This window comes from Protopterus annectens, chromosome 17.part0, assembly GCF_019279795.1.
Source record: "Protopterus annectens isolate FY-2018-M chromosome 17.part0, PAN1.0, whole genome shotgun sequence".
Taxonomy (NCBI): Eukaryota; Metazoa; Chordata; order Ceratodontiformes; family Protopteridae; genus Protopterus; species Protopterus annectens.
Window position 1 is genome coordinate 714,550,151 of NC_056751.1, and position 16,431 is coordinate 714,566,581.

The following is a 16,431-nucleotide window of genomic DNA, read 5'->3' on the forward strand; positions in this document are numbered from 1 at the left end:
CCCCACTCCCAGGGGAGATGGGCCCTATCCCCTGAGGTGATTCCACCCATAGGTGGTGCAGGGCCAGCAGAGGGGGCACCACTGGCTTGGATCCTAGAGATGCTGTGACCTGGTGCCGCAGCCAGCTGTGTTGGGGTAGTTGGATCACTGGGAACCAGCCTACCCAGTCATGCTATGGTGTTCAGGCATTTCAAAGTGTATAGGTTAGTATTGAACATAACATTTAGTTAGTTATAACAGCATGCCAGAACGTTGCAAATAACCCAGTAACATAACATTGCATAGTGTATGGAACACAACAATAAGTGAGAAAACAGTCAGTATAATAACAGCATGCCAGTAACAGTTACAGCATAAGGCCAACAACATTAGTAATTCAACAAGATATGTTAGCATGCAACAGCTGTAATACATAGCAATCATAAAACACAAGGCCAAGCATAACATTTTGAGAACAACATATGTTAATAGTAAACCATAACCGATGTATAACAATAATACATTATGATGGAGATAAGGGGTGGAGGGAGAGAGAAATACAATCCATTAACACCAGTATAGGCTATATAGTTTGCAACAACACTCTTATATACTCTGCAGGTCTGCCCTTCCTTTATTTATACAAATACCCTATAGCTTCTGTAGCATGTACATTCCTCTCAAGGTATCCAAATGGGACAGTATGGGCCAAGCTGTAACACCTACAGGTACACACCTACAGATGACTATTACATGTCAAGGGGACTTATATGACTATCAAGGTGTACTGTGGACTGATGTTGTGTGACTGTGCTATTGACATAATCACGTCAATGACAGATCTGTGACCATGGGATTAGGCAACAGTGATCACAGTCTGTGACAGCATGACACTTGAGAGACATGTATCATGCACAGTACAGATAATTTATGACTATCATGCCTTCCTTGGCAGGCATGGGGTTAAACCATTAACAGACGTTCACAGACACACCAGGCATACAGTCATGCTACGATTACACTGTTTATTTATTGTATTGACTTTTATTAGTATTGTACTTGTTGCCTTAATTTTCTGAAGTCTTATCACATTCCTGAGCAATACTGTTAACAGTCTGTTACACCTGAACACACAAATTATTAACCCATACTAAGGGCTACTGCACCCATTTACCTGTAATTCCTATAGGGATAACATCTGTTAAAATTACATAACTGATTCAATAATATTTAGTAGTACTGGTCACTGGATTTGAACCCTGGTCTGTGTGTGACAAAATGTACATCAGACCCAGCATTTATCATACTGAGCCACTGCTGCATAGTGATTGACTGATATTTGCCTAGAGCTCACCTGGTAACTAAATATGACCTGGTAATAGAAATAGAGTGTTATACAAGACTGCAGTGACACTTGAACATGTGCATGAGATTCATGCATGACAGAAATAGTAGGTGAACTGTACATTAATACAAGACTGCAGGTGTACACAATATACCCCTAGAAGGTGGAAATATCTGTGATGTGTACAAAACATATCAGCATGCTGGGATACCTACCTGGCCCATATACAGCTGCAGATGGTATATTTGCAGCCTACAACTATTACAGTTTCATACTTGCCTGCAGCAGCGTACCTCAAAGCAGGAATGCATATAGCTGAAAAGCAATGGTTAACACTAGACAATCCTGATATACACAATATACCTTGGTGTTCCTAGTATTGCTTCAGATCATAGTGCAGAACAAATATCATATAATGCATATCTCTTGTAGTACAGCTCTACATGTACAGTTTAGCAGAACACTTTGTGTTAGCTAACATTGAGTCACTTAGTGGCATTCTTTGTGTTTTCAGTTCAGAACAGATGTAATACTTGATTTCATGAACAACAGCCCAAACAACACATATATTGCATAGCACAGCTTTATTGGTGGTATATTTTCAAGTCTTTATTTCAAAACAGTTCATATAATGCAGGTGTTGCAACGCAACTGCAATTCTACAATTAATGCAGTAGAAACTGTATTTCCTTAACATTATCTGGTTTCATGCTTTCATCTTTATTGCAGTATGCGTGGCATTACTCACTTATTTCAGTCCAGGTGTATGACCATATTCATTGCAGTACAATCAAATGTGTTTATACCTAATGGCAGTTATTACTTTTACTCCTTCTTGCTTATATGCCTATAAATTGCAAGACACATTTATGCGCACCACACTCATAGTGCAACCTAGCCAGACACCCTGCATGGGCCTCTAGGTTATGAGCTCTCTCTTCATCAACTATAGGGAGAGAAGTATACCATTATGAATGCCTGTCTATCACACATTCAGATTAGGTATTGGAAAAACAATCCTGACAGTACTAACAAACTCATGGGGCATTCCTATCTCTAGCATTCTGGACCCAGGTGTCCAAAAGTCCTCTCTTCCATTGCTTCAGATTGTCTTATTGATGACAGACATGCTCAACTGTGTGGGGGATACCTGTGGCACTGGTGAGATTGCGTGCCAGCTGGTCTCAGGCTTCTGACTTGTACTCTAATCCCTGGTACTGGCCTTGCAGCAGCCAGACATCATGGTCTTGAACAAGGAGTTCAACCATAACCCTGGACTCCAGAATGCCCTACTGCTGTGCCCAGAAGGGTGCATCCTCTCCAACATCTACCATAGTTCCTGCACGGGTCAAACTCCAACAGGTTCTGCAATATTCCCACCTGTTGCACTTAAATAAGTCTGCTTTCACACCCTTTACCACCATTGGGCAATTTTAAAAATGTGATGCATCACTTAGCACCAAGCAAATCCACTGAGCTCAGATGAGCAGTGCTTAAAGTGGCAATGCTCAGCAATGCTTAGTGATGCGCAAACCAGCTTAGCTGAGCTGGGCAATGCTTAAACTGACATTGCTTAGCAGTACTTCGGTCCACTTAGCAATGCGCAAACCAGCTAAGCACTGCTGAAACATTCCTTGTTAAAGCAGTGCTTGGCAAGGCTCAGCTGTGCTTAGTGGAACTTAGCTGAGTACAGCAAAGTGGGATTTAAAAATACTTGTCATAAAAATCTAGTTGCAACATAAATGCTTAATAACATGTCTGTGCATGCATACAGTATTCAATTAAGGGTTTACAAATACTTCTCATAATGTGTACTTGCAACATAAATGCTTAATACCCTGACTGTGTATTCATACTAACTTCAATCAGGGATTTAATAGTACTTGTCATAAATGTGTATTTGCAATTTAAATTTAATAACCTCTCTGTGTAATCAAACAATATTTAATTGGGATTTAACATAATTCTCCCAAATGTGTATTTGCAAAAATAACCTGTCTGTGTACTTGAACCCTGCACCTACTGCACACAAGGCTGTCACTCTAACCATTTGGATACATGAACACGTGGAATGATGCTATACTTTTACATACACCTTTCCACTATGTTTAAGCCCTGCTGAGTACAGTGGTGCGCTGTGCAAACTTGCTCAGCTATGCTCAAACATGACCCTTCCATTTATAATTAAATATATCTGGTTTCTATTTTTAGATGGCTGGCACATGTCCATTGCTGCATGCTATGCTGTGCCACACAAACACACAAAAAATAAATAAAAAACATTACCACTTTATTACAGTTGCCTACATTGATATCCATCACTCTGACAGTGCAGGGGGTGTGTTACTCATCTCCAGACAGTAACACACTCACTACACTGATTCAATAACCGTGTTACACAGCTCTCCTTCAGTAATGTGCCTTCATTACTATGCATGGCACGCTACCGAGGGAGTTCCGCATACATGGCCACGGTACCTTCCATATAGGCTTTACACTATGCCTACACGGATTTTATTAAATCCTCATGAATAGTATGTGTGTCACATCATGATGTGATACTGCATGCCAAGATCAAAGCACTGGAAAGTGCAGACACAGGTTAACCACAGGAAGTGGACAACCAACATAGAGGCATCTCCCAAAGGTACAGGAATTCCTGGCATCTCTCTATGAGGAAGTTTAGTGAGCCCTCATGCTTAGCAGTGACTTGTATGTAGAAAATGGGATTCAGATGGCTCTCTAGTCTGGGTGTCCATACAGGATGTACTGGGTAAGCACTCACATGTTTAATTGCTATAAGGCTGTAACTTTCAACTGTCAATGCTTTACTAGTAATAAAAGTGATAAACTTTGACCACTGTGTTCAACAAAAAAAGCTGTTTACTTAGACAAACCTTTCAGGTAAAAGCCCTTCATCACTGTATGTAGAATATAACAGATAACATCCTCTTTATATTCTAAACACACAGCCAAGCAATTAAATAATTAACAATCAATTAAAAAACTAAATTAAGAATAATTAAGAATACTTTTCTAAAAGCAATAGCATTCATAGAATAAACACAATCACTTTACATAAAACCAAAATACATTTTTCAGTTTGACCCATACAAGTAGTATTCTTAATGTAAACACTTTTGTTTGTACTTAAGAACAGGCTTTAATGACACTGTTTGATTTAATCCAGGAGAAAAATCAGCCTCCATCCTAAGAATCCATTCATATTCTTTTATTTCCAGTCTATTATTAATGTCACCCCTTCTTAAATTCCTAAAAACTTGATCTATCACCCAAAACCTAAACATGTGCTCTTCCCCACATTTCCTAATATGTTTAGCTAATGAAGTGGTGCTAATATTCTGCTTAATATCTGATCTATATTCAATCATCCTTTCTTTTAATTTTCTCACTGACTTGCCTACATAAAATGCCACACATGTATTACAGGTTGCCAGATAGACTGTACTAGTAGAATTACAGGTCGCTGCACACTTAAATATACATTTCTTTTTACTTAATGGATGTATGAATGCACTATCTTTGTTTATAAGATCACGACAACTACACTTATAACAAGGGACAGTACCATATTTAGCAGAAATATTCTTATTCATAGTAGTAGACATATCCTTATAACATAACTTCTGTTTTAAATTAGGACAATTACAATATGAAAATTTAGGAGTAGGATCAATCAATGAACATAATTCTGGAAGAGCTTTAAGTATACACCAGTCATTAAAAATAATTCTCTTTACTGCCTTAGTAGTTCTACTAAATGTTGTTACATAATTTACTAGTATTTGTATATATATCTTGTCCTACAACCAAATCACATGTTGGTTTTACTCCAAAACTAAGTTTAGCAGTGGTTTGTCTCAACTCTCGTACATTGTTAATCTCTTTATTTAAAACGTTTTCATCATAACTATTAATAAATTCATATTTTAATTCACTCATCAGCTGATAGCATATGTCTATGTCTGTATTCAACCTGCTCATCTGAATAAATTGTCCTTTAGTAATACTATTAAATAAATGTGGGGCATGCATGCTAGTACGATGCAGAAACTTATTTCTATGTACCGGTTTCTTTTTTTTTTGTCACTGTTTGCCCTACTTATAAACTGATACTTTACTTTTTACCTTGTTTGATCTTACTCATAATAAAACACATTCATGTTTGTCATCCAGAAATATTGGGACTGCACCCATAGCAACATGCACTACAAGGCACGTATGTGCCCATAACTATGTAACACTTTCTGTGCAGTGGTGAGTGCCACAGCTATCACAGGTATGATACCTGTATGCATTCCTAAGCTCCTCTAGTACAGGGTGCATTGCAGCAGACCAGCACATGCCTGGTGTCAGGAGGTCAACAACTGGCCAGTGATGATAGCACCATGCAAAGGATGCAGTCCAACAACGAGGAGGAATTGTCAGCAATGATAACTTTGGAAGGTGCCCTCACAACACCCACAGCTAAGATGATGATGGACAGTAAACATGAACCTTTAGTAACATCTATATTTAGTGTTTGAAGTTTCATCCTTGCCAGCCCTACCTAAGCTACATAGGAGAAAGCACCACAGATGGTATCAGAGTACTACACTGCCTCTGAGGTGCATGTATCCAATGTAGAGCTGAGGCATATAAATGAGCATCACCACCATGTCTGCATGGCATTCATTGACCTGAATATTAACCATCGCATCAATCAACCCTAGTGAACTCCAGTGACAACATCACCACCATGTCTGCATGGCATTCAGTGACCTGGATATTAACCATTGCATCAATCAACCCTAGTGAACTCCAGTGACAACATCACCACCATGTCTGCATGGCATTCAGTTACCTGGATATTAACCATGGCATCAATCAACCCTAGTGAACTCCATTGACAACATCACCACCATGGTCTGCATTGCATTCAGTTACCTGGATATTAACCATGGCATCAATCAACCCTAGTGAACTTCAGTGACAATATCACCACCATGGTCTGCATTGCATTCAGTGACCTGGATATTAACCATTGCATCAATAAACCCTAGTGAACTCTAGTGAAAAAATAAAGTGTAGATAGTAAGAGACAGAAGTTATGTGCTTATCATCATGTCAGATCCTTTCATTCTAAACTATCTGATACAAATGATGGGCATCAAGTTGCTTGTTATATCTGAACCAGCACTACTTGTGCTTCCAAGCCTCAAGTTTTTTTTTTTAATATTTCCCTTCCATAAGGGCAGCTGCGGTAGTGCAGTGGTTAGTGTTGCCACCTCACAGCAAGAGGTTCTCTGGTTCAATCCTCAGCTGGGGTGCCTTCTGTGTGGAGTCTACATGTCCTCCCTGTGGTCACATGGGTTTCCTCTGGGTGCTCCGGTTTCCTCCCACATCCCAAAGACATGCTGTAGGTGGATTGGACACTCTAAATTGGCCTTAGGCATGAGTGCATGCATGTGTGTACCTTCTGTGGAAAGTTGGGCACTAGGCTGGCAACTTGACACCGTAATACTCCACTGCCAATCATGAGCAGATAGGTGATCCGCTGTGGCAACCCCTAACTGGGAAAAGCCGAAAGAAGAAGAAGAATATTTCCCTTCCATAATCTCCTAGAGCAGTGACACTCATTAGATCAAGTTTGCTGGCTACTGAAAGGGCCATAACTGATCGATTAGAAATGAGAAATGAGCAGAAGAGCTTCTGGACTGCTTACTCAGTTCTCAGTAGAATGAAAAACTGGAATGATGATGGAGGGAGGGGTATAATATCAGACAGATTAGGATAAAATGACTCAATGTCATGGGAAGGGCGTAAACTTTGTATCCTATTCAACTTGCCCTTCTGATCTGACTAATGGGTCAGAATCACAAGTTGCTGATAATCCTGCATGTCATCATAGCAGGTTACTCATCATGATTGTTCCTCCAAAGGAAGCACTAAATCTAGAGAATATATCCATTTTATAGTGTTTGTCAAATGTGTGCAATATAGACTAGGTTGGTGCAGCACAAATTCCATCCACATATTAATCCTTGAGAAAAGACTGTGGAAGTAGTGAAGGACCTTGTAGAATGAGCTTTCGGTTTGACTGGTAGTGGTTTATTATGTGAAGAGTATGTAGATGAATTACAACTAGATAGCCATCTTGAAAGGGTGACTTTTAATGTTTTCAGTATGAGTATGCTTTGAGTAAAGGAGATGCATGATTGATTATCTCTTTTGAATTGTTTTGTCCTATATGAAGATTGGATTTCAACTGCCTATGCCCATCCGAGTTGTGAAGAATATACACTCCATGAGTAGAATGATTGTGGAAGAAGGCCAGAAGATGTACAGTCTGATTCAGATTGTTCTCTGTAGCAACCTTGATGAGAAAGGAAAGAATAGTTTATACAAAAACTCCATCCTTTTGAAAAATGAGGTATAGAGAGATTGAAGACACTCCTTGTAATTCTGAAATCTTCTGGCCAGTGTTTGGTACCAAAAAGAAAGCCTTCCATGAGAGTTTTACCTGTTCTATAAAGGCTGGCTCAAGGTGGGGGGGAGAGTTGCCAAGATTTCTAAAACAAAATGAAGGTCCCATAGTAGAACAAGATCCTTCATGGGAGGACAAAGAAAAGGTCCCTTTCAGAGAGGCTTTAAAGAACTTATAGAAGCAGTGAGATAAGAGTCAATACCATTATGATTTTTTTTATAAAGAAACTAGCTGAACTTTAATTTCAGAGTAGCTGGATCTTCTGTCAAACATCTCTGAAAGAAACTACAGAAGCTCAGGTACAAAAGTGGAAAAGGGATTAGTGCCTTGATTGTTTGCACACATAGAAAATATTTACATTTGGTTTTGTACACTCGTTAAAGGAACTGGAGAAACCAAGTGGTTAATTAACAGTTGAGTAAGTCTGAGTGAGGCTGACCAGACATATGTGACAGAAGATCCAGGCATGGAACTAAAAACAATGGATGATTTTTTTAAGCAAGACCTGAGCAAGGGAAACCAAATTAGCTATGGCCAGCATGAAACAATGAAGATCACTGTGGCTTTGCATACTGCTGCTTTCTGCAAGAACCTGGACATCAGGTCTGGTATCCCACTATCCAACTACAGAATTTCTTACTGTCTGCCTCTCCAGCAGAACCAAGACAAACTGTTTCTTGCATTTGGTGCTGGTTATGGATGCAAGGAGATCACAGCAAGGCTGGCACCAGCAGTTGAGTATCTGACAAACTACCACTGGATTGAGAGACCATCCATGACACATCAGATAGAGCTGCTGAGGCTGTCTGCAGGACAAATCATGTTCCCTGGAGTATGCATTGCAATCATAAAGTCATACAAAACAATCACCCATTGCACACCTCCTGACCTATTGGCATAGGGGGTAAAGTCTGTTTACCTTTTGCTTGTTTAAATAATATTACTTGTGAACCTCTGCTATCTCTGAAAAAACAAAAACAAAACAAAAAAAAAATCTTGCTTTTTTCCCACTTTTCTGAGATTTAAAAAGGTTCAGTTACAGGCTTTCTGTTCCTGAACTGTTTGTAAGTTTCTCTGAGGCCATTTTTGCTTGGGCTAAAGGAAAGTCTCTCTGTTGATCAGTGGCAGTGAAAAACATTGAGCAGCTCCCCGTCCCCCCGTGGGAGTGGTTACTGACTTGAAACTGTAGTTTTATTGGCGTCAATTCCTGGCTCTTTCCAGCCCCTGCTACCAGTTGCCACTAGAGCAGCATCGGCAGCTTTAACAAGGTTAAACTTTTCTGGCTCCATAAAGTCTGTTCTTCATTTTTCCCTTAGAACTGCTCTACTAGTAATCTAAACAGTATATCCCTTAACTAAAAGCGAGCAGCACTTGTTCCTAAAGTTTTTTTTTTTTCTCCAAAAAAAAAAAAGCTCAGCACTTGTCTTAAAAGCATCTTCTTTTCAGGCTTAGCACTTCTGTATTATACCAAGTCCCTCACTATAAAACCCCAGGAGTACCCACTTCCTTACTAAGTCCTCTCATTCAGTTACACCCCAAACTTCTTAATTTCTCTAGCATGTCAAGGGCCAGATGCTGGCGTCCTCTCCTGTCCAGTTGGTGAATAATATTGAGGCAATGTTACAATTGCCTCATGTACACAGACAACCCTCTCCTCCTCCCACATAACACAAATACTTGTGAGAGATGCAGCTATTTAGCCAAACTGGAGGCTGAGCTCTCTCAACTCAGGACTGGCAAGACCAGACAGGAGGAGAAGGCAACTACACACACCACAAAACCAGTCTCACATAAAGCTATCACAACAATGAATCAAACACATAAACACACAAAGACATACTCGGAGGCTCTGAGCAAAAATTTACCTAAACAGCAGATGCCTGCAAAGCAGACACCCAAGCAACTGCCACCTCATGACACACCACAGGCAACACATAAAACACAAAATCAGTGTGCAAAGCAGTCACAGCCCTTAAGGCCAAATACAACACCAAACATACTTGTCACAGGTGACTCCATAGTCAGACACACTGACGTCCCAGGCTGAACAAGGAGAGGGTAAGCTGCGCCACATAACACACCACAGCAAGTACAAATATGACACAGTCATTCTCCATGCTGGTGTGATCCCTGGACTACATGAAAAGAGACATAGAGGAGCTCTCTGATTATGTAGCCCAGGCAGGTATGACCCTGACCCTGAGCAGCATCCTTCCTTCACCAAGAATGATGCCACAACATAGAGACAAGATGATCAGCTTTAACAATTGGCTTAATTTCTGGTGTCATTCAAAGGGGATCCAGTGTCTGTCTGCCTGGGATGACATGCTTGACAAGCCACACTAAGGGACGGCTTGCACCTGTCACCATTCCGGATATTGGCTAAGGCTCTGCCACCCCCATAGTGCCTTTTTAGGCAAGGCTCAAATTCTAAACCTACCACCCTAGAAAACAAAATGTGAAGAAACTAAGGGTAATGCTGCTCAATGCCAGAAGTCTAAATCTCAAAATGCCGAGGCCCTTCTCAGTATGGAGAACATCGATGTCTGTGCTGTGACTGAAACCTGGTTCAAGGCTCCTGAGAGCACCCCACTATCAGGTTTTACTCATATCATGCCCCCAAAACCGGACCACACCACAAAAGGGGGGGTGTATTCATATTCATCAAGGATACCCACACCTCCAGGTTGGTGGCAATGCACGAAGCATCGGAAACCATCCAGGTGCAATTAACCATAGGCAAAACTGCTCTACAATTTGTAGCATGCTACAGGCCACCCTCTCAAACTCAGGAACCCCACACAGCCTTCCTGAAGACACTGGAGGGTATAAATGTATCTCCAAACACCATTATATTGGGTAACTTCAACTACCCGAATATAGACTGGGAACATTACTCAAGCCCAAACTTTCTAGCCCAAAGGTTCCTGGAGTTCATAAATTCAAATGCCATGGAACAACTAGTCACCATTCCCACAAGAGGAGAAAATATACTAGATCTCATCATCACAAACATGGGGACAAAATGCTCCACACTGGAAGTATATCCCTCATTGGTAAGATCAGATCATAAACTAATCTCACTGGATATCCACATCCCGACCCCAAACAAAAAGCCCACAGTGAAGAACTTCTAAAGCTAAAGCAAACTTCACACTACTCAAGACTGGTGTGGTATCCTTCAAGGCCCCGAGCCAGTGGAAACCACAACCCAAGCGGAAGCCCTTACAAATGTCTTCTATGAACACCTCCAGGACTGCATGGATCAGGCAATCCCTAATAAAACCAAGACTCTTTCCACCAAGGGCAAACGTCCAGTCTGGTGGACCCCAGCCATAAACAAACTTTACAATAAGATGAGAAAGCTGTTACATGATAGAGCAAAATCCATAAAAGAGAAGACACCTTTGATCATTATTAGTAAAAAAATCATCCAAGGCCAACTTTGAGAGAAAAATTGCCATAGATTCAAAAGACAATCATAAGGCCTTCTTCAGCTATGTTAGAAAACTGGATGGAAACTCCCAGATATGCTCAGAATTAATCCAAAATGATACAAAAATCACTGAACCCACAGACATTGCCAACATACTGGCAGACAGGTTCAGTGCAAACTTCACCCGAGATAACTATCCAGCCTCCCAGACATCTCCAATGCGGTGAAAGCTGCTCTCTAAAGCTAAAAACACAGCATCAATGGGATCGGATGGTGTCCACAAACTCAATGAGGAACTAAACCCGCACATAAGGCAGCTGTTTAATCTTAGCCTTACCACAGGATACATGCCCAAGGAGTGGCGTACGGCAACTGTGGTCCCACTCCACAAAGGCAGTGCCTCTACGGACCCTGGTAATTACCACCCCATAAGCTTAACAAGCCTGGTCTGCAAAGCTATGGAGAGGATCATAATGGAACTCATAAACAAAGAACTAGGGGACTTGCAGACATTGGACCCGACCCAGTTTGGCTTTGTCAAGGGCAGATCATGCCTTTTGAACTTGGTCGACTTCTTCGAAACAGTCACCAAGGCCATTGATGAGGGAAAGGCAGTCCATACAGCCTACCATGACCTTGCAAAACAATACCCCACTCGGGTATTATAGAGAAACTTACCAGCTTAAATGTTAACCCATATGTCACAAGATGGGTTGCAAACTGTCTAAAGGACAGAACCCACAGGGTTAGAGTAGCTGGCGCCATGTCAGACTCCAAGCCGGGTCACAAGTGGTGTCCCACAGGGCTCAATCCTTGGCCCCTGTTGTTCGGCATCTACTTCTCAGAAGTACAGGCTAACATAGGAGGACTATGGCTGACAAAGTTTGCAGATGACTGCAAACTGGGAGCCATAGTGGAAAGTACATCGGACACAGATCTCCTCCAGCGGGGTCTCACGGAAACTGATACCTGGTGCCAGAGCCATGGCCTGAAGTTAAATGCCAAAATGTATAGTCATACCCTTCGGAAAAACAAGGTAACCCCAAGCTACCATATAGGTGGCAATCCACTAAGCACAGAAGAGGTTATCAGGGACCTGGGGACCCAGGTTGACAGTGGCCTTTCTTTGACACTCACATTGCTAAAGTGGTTAGAAAAACCTTCTACATTGCCCACCTGATCATGAAGGGATTCACATCCAGATCAAGTGAGGTCATTGTTCCCTGTACTCTTCACTTATCAGACCAATGAGCCCCATTCGGGATGTATCTCACCCGACACCTGCAGCAATTGGAGAGACCCAAAAAGTTCCTCACCAAAAGGATAAAGGGACTCCAAAATCTGTGATATGCTGCCAGAATGAAGAAACTCCAGCTCTATTCAGTTGCTCAGAGGTGACCTGTGCCTGACATACAAGGCCATGTTCAACCCGGAATTAATGGACATGCTCCACCTCAAAAAATCCAAATTTACCAGATCCACTAGAGCAAGCGACTTAAACCTTAGCACGGATATAAATAGGACATGCTGGAGGGATAGATTTGTCACCCAGAGACTCCCTATGTTGTGGAATAAAATCCCGGTCCATGTGAGGCAGAGCACCTCGCTGGCTCTGATCAAGAGAAATCTTGACCGGTGGATGGGAGATCGTAGGTTTACCCCGGGAATCATCTCTGTGTCACTGCTGGACAGAGGCACAACAAACTAATTGGCACAGTATTTTTTAACATACTTATAAATGCCTTAGGGCAGATAGCCTAGTATAAACCTATGAACCTATGAACCTATTATGAACATGTTGTCTGTCAGAACATAAATCGCTCTTGGGGGGAGATGGTCTTGGAATTCCCTCAGTGCTAGAAGGCCACTCATCTCCAGGATGTTTATGTGAAGAATGATGTTGGTCTGATTCTATAACCCTTAGACTGTCCTCACAGGGAAATGTGCTCCCAACCCAAAAAAGAGGTGTCTGTGGTAACTATTGCTGCTGATGGAGGAAGAACAAATGGTCTGCCTGCTGTCATTGTGGAAGAGGAGAGTTACCATTGCAAATAAGCCTTGTGAAATTGAGTAATGACAATTGTGGTTGTAGGGTAGTCCTCAATCTGGGTCCATTGGACTCTCAGTAGTGACTGGGCAATATACATGTAGAAATAAGCATGGGATACCATGACTATTGTAGAGACCATAAGACTTAAAACTTGAAGGACCAAGACTGCTGATGGAGAGGTGTGGTTAAGAGAGGCTGAAATGATGCTTTGTGTGATTGGGCTCTTTCTGAATTAAGGCTGACTCTACATGCTATTGTGTCAAGATGGCATCCAATAAACAATATGGACTGATATAGCTGAACCCATTTCTTTGAAAACTCATTTGACTGAAAACTCTTTTCATAGAAAAGTGCAGACAATGTAATGTATGTGATGGTGTCATTTTGTATCATAAAAGTTATAAGGGAAGTGCATCCAGCACAGTATGTGTGGATTGTGATGGTCAGCATCACGTTGTACCCCCAGATCTGTAGATGTTTGTCTTTGTGATGGTCAGCATCATGTTGTACCCCCAGATCTGTAGATGTCTGTGTTTGTGATGGTCAGCATCATGTTGTACCCCCAGATCTGTAGATGTCTGTGTTTGTGATGGTCAGCATCACATTGTACCCCCAGATCTGTAGATGTTTATGTTTGTGATGGTCAGCATCATGTTGTACCCCAGTTTGTGATGGTCAGCATCATGTTGTACCCCCAGATCTGTAGATGCTTGTGTTTGCTCTTCAGCACTGATTCATTGTGTATACACATTTCTTCTGAAAGCTGAAATTATTGAAAACTCATTTCATCGAATCTCATTTCACTGAAGTACTGGCACTGTGTAGAGTACTTTAAGACAAGTAAAAGGTATATGCCCTTTTCCCTACTGTAGTGCGATAATGGAGTTAGTATAAATAGTTAGGGGGGTATAGGGGCACAGCCCCACCATTGGGGGCATGGGGTGTAGCATCCCACCTAGTTTGGTTTTATATAATATTTCACTGAAAGTATAGAATGTTGAAGTTCAAAACAACACATTTTAAACCATAGACATGCACACTTACAGCACCAATGACTAACTCTTTCCAGAAGACAATTTAAACCCAAACTAGGTGGGGGGCTGCACCCCCACACCCCCTAACTATATATACTAACTCCAGGATCACACTACAGTGGAGAAAAGGGCACATCCCTTTTAGTTGCCTTACAGTATTCTACACAGTGCCAGTACTTACTTCAGTGAAATGAGATTCGGTGAAGTGAGTTTTCAGTAATTTGAGCTTTCAGCGATTTGATCCCAGTGAAGTGAAATTCAGTGAAATGAGTTTTCAATGGAAAGAAGTAGACCTATCTATATATGTAAGTATATATGAGTCATTTCAGAGAACCAAGATAATTATTTTTAAATCATGGAAACCATCACATAAAGACTTACAAAAATGAAAGCTGTATGCCACAGTTTGAAAACAAAGCAAGCTCATATCTTAGTATAAGTATTATTTTTCTTGTCTTTGATTTTTATAAAAAATGCATGAAACTTTTACTTACCACATGTCATTTATTAATATAATCTCCCTTAAAATGAATAAATACTGTGGAATGAAGATTATAAAACATATTGCTTTTAAAGCAAAGTGTGTGCATCTAATTTCCAATTTCAGATTTTCTAAAAAAAAATACTTCTTCAGACATTCTGCATAATGATGTGCCTTAGAAATAGCTACACTAGTGTTACCTACAAAAATTATCCTAATTCATTTTACTATACATATAATCATCCTACTTTAAATACATTTTTTCTAGATGACAACAAACTTTTCACATATTACAATAACTATAACACTTCATATATAGTCAGATTATGTTTTAAATGTTTGATTTGGCAGTTTATCAGATTGAACATGTTCACATGCTAAGTAGACATCACATGATGTTTTGGAAAATATATATTGCCTCTATTTATCTCTTTAGAAATCTTAATATAAAATGTGAACTCAGAACAAAATGGTACTTATGACCAATAATGGATAACTTTTTAAAATCAATACCTGTTAAAACTTTCTCTGTTTACCTTTATTACAATAACACATAAAGTCAGTATAAAAAGAATTCATATGAGTAAAGGCCCTACATCCTGAAAGGACTTCATCAGGATGATCATTTAATGTTCTTTTTGAGGCTGCTATTTTTTTTTGTTTGTTTATTTTTTTGTTTGTTTTTTTGTTTGTCTGTTTGTTTTAGAATCCCCTCAAATGGCAGACACCTTATTCAAAACTCAACAAAACCCAAGTTAAATCTGACCTTAAACATAACTACAATCCTAAATCTATACTAAAGGTTAACCATAAATGTAATGTAATATAATTCTAAATTCCATACTTTTATTATATTGAAATCAAGTTGGCAATTCTCACTGTATCCTTAATGTATGCTTACCATTATGGTTAGGGATACATTTATAGTTGTACTTGGAAATAAGGCAAAAAATATGGAGTTACATTTACTAGGATTGTTTGGGACAGGGTTGTCCTTGTAATTTCAGCTACCAGTTATGTTTTATATTTGCTTCTTATAATGCTTGTTGCATTCTGTGTGTGAATTATGTGTGTTTTTTTTATGTGTGCGCATATGCATATGAATATTGTGAGCATGTACTTTACATAAGCCTGAACTAGTACATTAACCAAAATATGTGCTTTTTACTAAAAGCATGCCATTTGTAGACGTATCTAATCACCTGGATTATACTTTTTAAATATTATGCAGAAGAGCATTATAATACTAATACATGTTTCTTATTTGTTAGGAAACTACTCTGAATCAAATACTGTTTATGCAGCTATTACCAAGAGTTTGTCAGAGAAAGCAAATGTGAGTTACTTTTATTACTTCCCTTAATGACTAGATTATGGACTTGAATGCAACATTTTTCAGAATTATACACTTAAACAACATTTCAAAAAGTATAACATCTGCTATAATATAATCATATGATATGAATCTATCCTATAGCTGATAAAATAAAACAATTTAGAAGAAATTTGATATGACCTATACCAATAATTTTATACTTCTGGCTGTTCATGTTACTTATGCTGGAGTCTATGAACATGAACAGTTCACATGTAAGACAATATTGCAATCTGCAGAGTCT

General features: G+C 39.9%; 1 long non-coding RNA gene across 1 annotated transcript in view; it reads left to right on the forward strand.

Moving 5' to 3' along the window:
• Positions 1 to 16,152, forward strand: part of LOC122791367 — a 226,852-nt gene extending 210,700 nt beyond the window's left edge. Inside the window, exon 3 of the long non-coding RNA XR_006363153.1 lies at positions 16,084 to 16,152. This is a non-coding gene — a long non-coding RNA (uncharacterized LOC122791367). The remainder of the gene's footprint in view (positions 1 to 16,083) is intronic.
• Positions 16,153 to 16,431: the final 279 nt, after the last annotated feature.